Source organism: Nanorana parkeri, unplaced genomic scaffold, assembly GCF_000935625.1.
Source record: "Nanorana parkeri isolate BGI_ZX_2015 unplaced genomic scaffold, ASM93562v1 scaffold1088, whole genome shotgun sequence".
Lineage (NCBI taxonomy): Eukaryota > Metazoa > Chordata > Amphibia > Anura > Dicroglossidae > Nanorana > Nanorana parkeri.
In genome coordinates, this window is record NW_017307356.1 from 328,552 (window position 1) to 335,695 (window position 7,144).

At 44.6% G+C, this 7,144-nt stretch overlaps 1 pseudogene; it reads left to right on the top strand.

The window, feature by feature from the left end:
• The first annotated feature begins 4,795 nt into the window (after positions 1-4,795).
• Positions 4,796-6,540, top strand: LOC108796285 (annotated as a pseudogene).
• The last annotated feature ends 604 nt before the right edge of the window (positions 6,541-7,144 follow it).

Genomic DNA, 7,144 nt, shown 5'->3' on the forward strand with positions numbered 1-7,144 from the left:
GGGGGGGGGGCAAAACAAATCTTGCATCGGGGCCCTTTGTTCCTTAGGAAATTTAAATTCCAAGGCTGAATACATCTGAATGGGCTGAGGGAACACTATGGGGTCTATTCACAAAAGGGTGAAGAGTTTGGAGAAGGCAGGAGAAGGGAACAATCTAGGACAACATAGCTGAACTGGAAAGTGAGCTGAATTGGAGAATTTTTCCAAATCGGCTATTTTGTGCTAGATTGTTCACTTCTCCTGCCTTCTCAATACTCTTCACCCATTTGTGAATAGACCTGTATGTCAGGACCAGGCAGAGGTAGATGGGGTGGGACAAAACCCAGGACACAGGATGGGAGGGACGGTTTGAAAGAAGGTGGGATTGTCCTGTCAGGTCTGAGACATTTGGCAACAATGTTATATACACACACAAATATATATACACCGTAGAGTGAACTGGATGGACCTGCGTCTTCATTCAATCTTACCAACTATGTTACTATGATACCTCGTTTTGTTCAGGACAAATGGGGCCTTTATTTGGTGGCAAATGTTAATGTTTCACCAAAATAAACAAAAATGTTCTCCCACTTCTGATGTTCATGACAATACCACATGTGTTTACATTTTTTGTTCTTTGTGCCCGTAGTAGGGCCAGGAAAAATATGGAGCACTTTCCCTATTGTTTTCTTTATCCTACATAATAACTTTTCCTTTTCAAAGCTTAACTGATCATTGGTTCGACCTCATCTGGAGTACGCGGTCCAGTTCTGGTCACCAGTACTAAGAAAAGATGTCCTTGAGCTGGAAAAAGTCCAGCGGAGGGCAACCAAACTAATTAGGGGTATGGAGGACCAGAGCTACGAGACGAGGCTACTCAATTTAAACATGTTCACATTGGAGGTGAGGAGATTAAGGGGGGATATGATTTCCATGTATAAAATGTTCAATGGTGGTAGCAACATTAGCGATAAACTGTTTAAAATTAACTCCATTACAAAAACTAAAGGCCATAACCTAAAATTGGTGGGAAAAAAATTCCAGCACAAGAGGCGAAGGGGGTTCTTTACAGTTAGAGCGGGTAGGGTCTGCCACAGGCAGTGATTTCAGCAAAAAACATGGAACTGTTCAAGAAACATTTGGACGATTTTTTAAGGGATACAGGGGTACAAGTACTCCTAAGAATGAGATCCTAATAGGTTGGACTTGATGGACTAATGTCTTTATTCAACCTCAAATACTATGTAACTGAACAAACTGAAAAGAGAAGCTGATTGGTTGCCATGGGTGACTGCCTGAGATCCTGTCTGCTCCAATTTTGATAAATTCCTCCATTGTATCTTCTTCTCACAAAGAAGAAACACCAATGGGGCGGGTTCTCTAACTTGTGATCACCATGATTGGTTATCACAGTGATCACATGATCAGGAGTCGGTTCTACCTACCTCTGATCGTTAATAGGAGAAAAGGAACTATCAGTAACCGCTGTTGTTTGTTAACTAATAGGAGCTCAATTACACAGAATGATGGCACAAGTGGGGAGTCATCTGAAACAAGCGGAGAAGTGTAGGACCCTTTGTAAGGGAGGTCCGCCTTGTCGTTGCCAGGTAATGCACTTGTCACTTTGAGCCCTTAAGCATAGGATGTAAATAGACAGGTAGGTAGAGTCAAGGCAGGAGAGTTGTGCCCCTGAAGTGAGTGGAGAAGGGTTCCTTGATAAAATAGGCAAAATGGGACTGCACAACGCTCCATGAGGACCCCCTAGTGAGGAGATGTCTTCCATAGGAGAGAAAGAGTTCCTTGGGAGAGTCAGGCTCAGAGTATCCTCTACAGGAGAGAATAGTCCGCAGTGCAGGGCTGGCAACGGCCCCACCAACATCGGCGGTTCCAGGTGGAGGACCGTCCCTCCAGCTGCTCTGGACCTGCCTTGGACCTTCCACATTACTGGATCCACCCTCACCACAGGACACCCCCTCAACCTATTTCCGTGGTTTCCAGGCCCAGTCTGGTTGTGCCCATTCCACCTTCCTCCACCCTGGGTACACATGCCCTTGGTCCATCCCGCACCCGTGCCAAGCACTTGTTGACCTCACGCTAAAGGGAATACCTCACTCCCCTCCTGATGAAGCGCCCCATGGCGTGAAACGCGTTGAGCCTACAAGCATTGCTCCTCAAGCATTGCAAGCAATACATCACCCCTCTAAGCATTGTTCTTTCCACCCGAGGTTTATCAACATAATCAATCAATATTTGTTTCTTTTGAGTTGCCTATGATGTTGTATTTCACATGTATAGATTCATGATCATCCAGGCGAACCTCGATTGTGGTATATAGGGGGTGATAGGAGGTATTTTCCTCTGAGGTGTTTCTTTTCACATTTTTCATGCATAGTAAATGCTTATTAAAGAAATATATATTTGTTCAATAAATTTATACTTTTTATATACTTGCGAGACTGAAGTTTATTGGACTTGTTCTTTCTGGAGCTAGCAAAAAAACCCCATCTTTCTCTGTCCTTTTCTTATTGCAATTTAACTAGTGGTTGGCCTCCAGAGAGGAAGGATCTGTGCATCACAAAATATTTTTCGCTTCTACAGGAGAGAATACTTGAGCACTAGAGTTACAATGAGAAAAGGAAAATGTCTTATTTGATTGTTTTGTATTGTATTGCTGTGCTGGAAAAGTTTCTGTTTGATACCCAAATAATTGTTTGATTTATCCATTTCTGGAGTAAAGATAAAAGGTGATCTGCATAGAAGAGGGCCCTGTCTGTACAGCAGGGGACAGGGCTGTGCCTGGTGTCCACCTTTTGTCCTAGGACAAGGTAAAAGTGAGTGCTGGAAGGTACACTCAAACACTCATAGGTTCTGCCTGGGTGACTTGGGGGCCTACAGACTTGAAGCCTATGTATTACGGGGGAGAGGACAAGACATGTAGAAGCGATCTGATGTAAATTGTATGTGAATTGAAATGTCTGATCTCTGACAAAAGAGAGGAATAACAATAACAAATCTGAGGAGGATCAGACCATATGAATGGCACAGAATGGATGGAATGACGTCTTACTCACCAAGTTTCATCATGTTTTTGGCTGTTGCTTCAGGACAATTTTCCCTTAAGAATCCCATAATGTGGCCATTCCATCTCATTGGTGAAATCCCCAACGTACCGGGATGGTGGGACCTCGTATACTAGTTTACAGACCTTCTTGTTTGTGCCTCAAGAACAAAAAAACGAATAAAATGACCCAAAACAGAGACAAACTTCACATATAAACAGTGAAAAAAGAAAAATCATCCAAAGATCTCTAAGAAAAAGGGGGAGGGGATTTAATAAGTGATAATTAGAGGTAATAAAAGGCTTGTCAAGAGTTAAAAACACAAGTTGTGTCTTCTATTCCTTATTAATGTCACGGAGGCATCTTGTGGAGTTTGTGGTTATGATCTGATGACAGGCTGACCTCTTACATATTGTGGAAGATTCATTGTACTTGCTCTAACCACCTTCATATTCTGAAAGCTTGGTTATCTCTCATGTTAGATCAATAGGAGATATGGAACATTGGGTTCCCCGCCACACCAGAAGACACAACTATTGTGCTTGCTCCTCCCACTGCAGGGTGACATAGATTGGAACCATGGAGGTCACCATTATCACACACAAGGTTATAGAGGTGGTGGAAGTGTCTGTAATATGTACTGTATTTGTTGTCCAACAACCAACCATCAGATTCCAACCTTCAAGTAAAAGTGACATCTTGGTGATGGAAGTGTGACTGTGATTGGTGGCTCCGGGGGAACACAGACAGTTCATATTTTGTGATTTGATGACAATAAAAAATATTGCTGCAGAGAAAAGTGATATGGTCTCTGATGATTATATATTGTGACAGGACGGTGCCGTGTCACTGTAGTGATTAGTGTGTTTGGCGCCCTGGATTCTCGGCCAGAGGGGCTGAGAGGGTCCACAAAGCATATAGTGTTACAGGCAGGGAGCTTGGTTTCCAGTTCTTTCTGGTTTTTCTGGAGTATAACTGGAATCTGGGTCTGTGGACATTTCTAAGAGTCTTGGGCGGGATGAAATCTCCAATCTTGGGGCCAGGTGCTGCCAATTGCCAGGCCAGACTGTCTAGGTGGCTGATAACAGACCTATTAAGAGAGTGGACAGAGAGGAAGAGGCAGTCAATGGTGCAGGAGTACATGCAGAGCGTGGGAGACTGTGTGTATGTGACACATGAGACACTGACCTGGAGTCTGGCTGGAGAGGCCGAGAGGGCCTGTGGCACATGCGGTGTGTTTGGAATGGTCGGGAGGACCGTTGTCACACAGGGAGGTGTGAAGCTGCTGGGTGTCTGGCCATAAGCCGGCTGAGGCTCTAACCCTGAGGTGGGACATGATACCGGTGCTGAGCCAAATCTTGGATGCTGCTGGAAGATACACCCTGTGTATGTTTGTTTGCTGAAAAGAAGCAATTTAAGTTGTACTGTTTGGAAGAGAATAAAGTTGTTGTGTTCCCTAACCACCTTTCTAAGGATCCTTAAGTACCCTAAACGTTAGAATGGTTCCACCGTCTCTGTGTAGACGAACATGGAACACACCCTTTGTTTTCTCTTTTCACTCAGGATTATTCCATAAGAAGGTTCAGAGAGCAATGCTGATATGCAAAGTGCAGTAATCCCATCAACCAATCACACTGCAGGAAGTCTGAATGTAATCGTATGACTGATATGGATTCCCGGACTTTGTACATTGTTTTCTGTCGTATAAGTCTGACAGAGTTTCATCTTCACACTTCACTCTTCTGCTCCCAGCGATGGCGTCTTCTCATCTCAGTGAGGATCTGGAATGTTCCGTCTGTCTGAACATTTATACAGATCCTGTAACCCTGAAATGTGGACAGAACTACTGCCGGGATTGTATTGGCCGTGTGTTGGATACACAGGATGAGTCTGGAGGTTATTCTTGTCCTGAATGCAGAGACAAATTCAGCAACCGTCCTGCCCTTCAGAAGAACTTTACTCTGTGTAAAATAATAGAGACCCTCCAGACTACAAAGCGTAAACTGGGCAGATGCGGGATCTTTTGTACTCAATGTATTCACACTCCTGTACATGCTGTGAAATCCTGTCTGCTGTGTGAAGCTTCTCTGTGTGGCAACCACCTGAGAGTCCACAGCAAGTCACCAGAACACGTCTTATGTGACCTCACCACTTCCCTGGAGAACAGGAAATGCTCCATCCATTGGAAGATCCTGGAGTATTACTGCACTGAGGACTCTGCCTGTATCTGTGTGTCCTGCAGCTTGGCTGGAGAACATCGGGGACATCAGGTGGAGATTCTGGATGAGGCCTCTGAGAAGAAGAAGAAGAAACTGAGGAATGTTCTGCAGAAACTGATGACAGAGAGAGAGGAGACGGAGAGAAGAGTCCAGAGTCTGGAGGAACACAGGAGGAAAGTACAAGGAGAAGCAGCCGGTGAAACAGAGAGAGTCACTGCCCTGTTCAGAGACCTCAGGAGACGGCTGGAAGACCTGGAGAAGAGAGTCCTGAGTGACATCTCCAGGCAGGCAGAACGGATTTCCCTCTACATGTCGGATATGATCCGGGAGCTGGAAATAAAGAAGGACGAGCTGTCCAGGAAGATGCGTCATATTGAGGAGCTGTGTAACATGACGGATCCACTGACTGTCTTACAGGAATCATACACAGGTGACTTGTGTGATACTGAGGATGGAGATGATGAGGACAGAGAGAGACATGATGAACTCCTCCATGATGGAGGGGATCTGGATGTGGCTGGGATCTCACACACATTACACACAGGTATATCTGATATCATGTCTGGGGTAAATGTACAGGAAGGTCCAGACACACATGTCTATCCACATTCTAGTACAAAGGTCAAAGATCACATCACTGCTGAACTATACAGGCCATGTACCCAACCCACCCCCACCATACAAAACTTAATCATCCAGGCTGGAAGGCTATATTTTAGGGATGTACAGAAAACATTTGGGGTGTCGGGAATTACAGACATATTACTGGATGAGAACACGGCTGGTAATGATCTACATATATCAGATGACAGGAAAACTGCATCTTGGGCACCATATCTGAATCGCTCAGAAACTCCAGAGAGATTTCAGTGTTCTCAGGTGTTGAGCAGTCTGAGTTTCTCCTCAGGGCGACATTACTGGGAAGTGGATGTCGGGGGTCACAGTACTGGAGAGTCGGGATGTGTTACCCCAGTATAGAGAGGAGAGGAGAGCAGTCACCGATTGGAAATAATAAGAAGTCCTGGAGTTTGGAATGGATATTGTGGGGTAATCAGTACTCAGTGAGACATGACATGAGGAAGATCCGATTACCCAGCAATATCTCCAGTAACAGAGTCAGGATAGATCTGGATTATGAGGCCGGGCGGATCTCCTTTTATGATCTGTGTGACCCGATCCGACTCCTCCACACCTTCACCACCACCTTCACTGAGCCCCTCCATGCCGGGTTATGTGTATTTGGAGGTTGTATAACGATATTGGGGGGGAATCAGATGTGAGAAATCTGCCCAGAGACTGGTGACATCATAGGTCAGAGAATCTGATTGGTGGAATACTCAGCCAATAGGAGGAAGCAGTGGATAGGAAATGACATGGATGGAGGGGGAGGATTACTGCTGTCTGGGGGCTCCAATAGAGAGATTTCCTCTCACTTCCTGTCCTGGTTACAACGTTTTACCAGACAGGAAATAAAGGACTATCTACAACAGGGATACAGACAGAAATAAAAAGTATTTTCTGTGGTGGGGGAGGGGAAGGCTGGAACCTCTGTCAGGTTTTTATAAAAAAAATCCGGCACTCCTTACACACTATGGGGGGAATTTTCTAAGACCGGAGAAGACACAATATGGATCAGCTGAGCACAGGAGCCAATAAGATTCCATCTTCAGCTTGTTCAGTAAAGATTTGAAAATGAAAGCTGATTGGTCCACATTGTGTCTGCTCCGGTCTTAGTAAATTCCCCTCTATATGTAGTAAATCTGAGGTGTTAGTAGAATATACAATGAGGATAATAATGATTTGATCCCCTGCAGATTACAAAGAAATGGAAGGTCTATAATTTTTATCATAGGTGTATTTTAAATGATAGAGACAGAATATCAA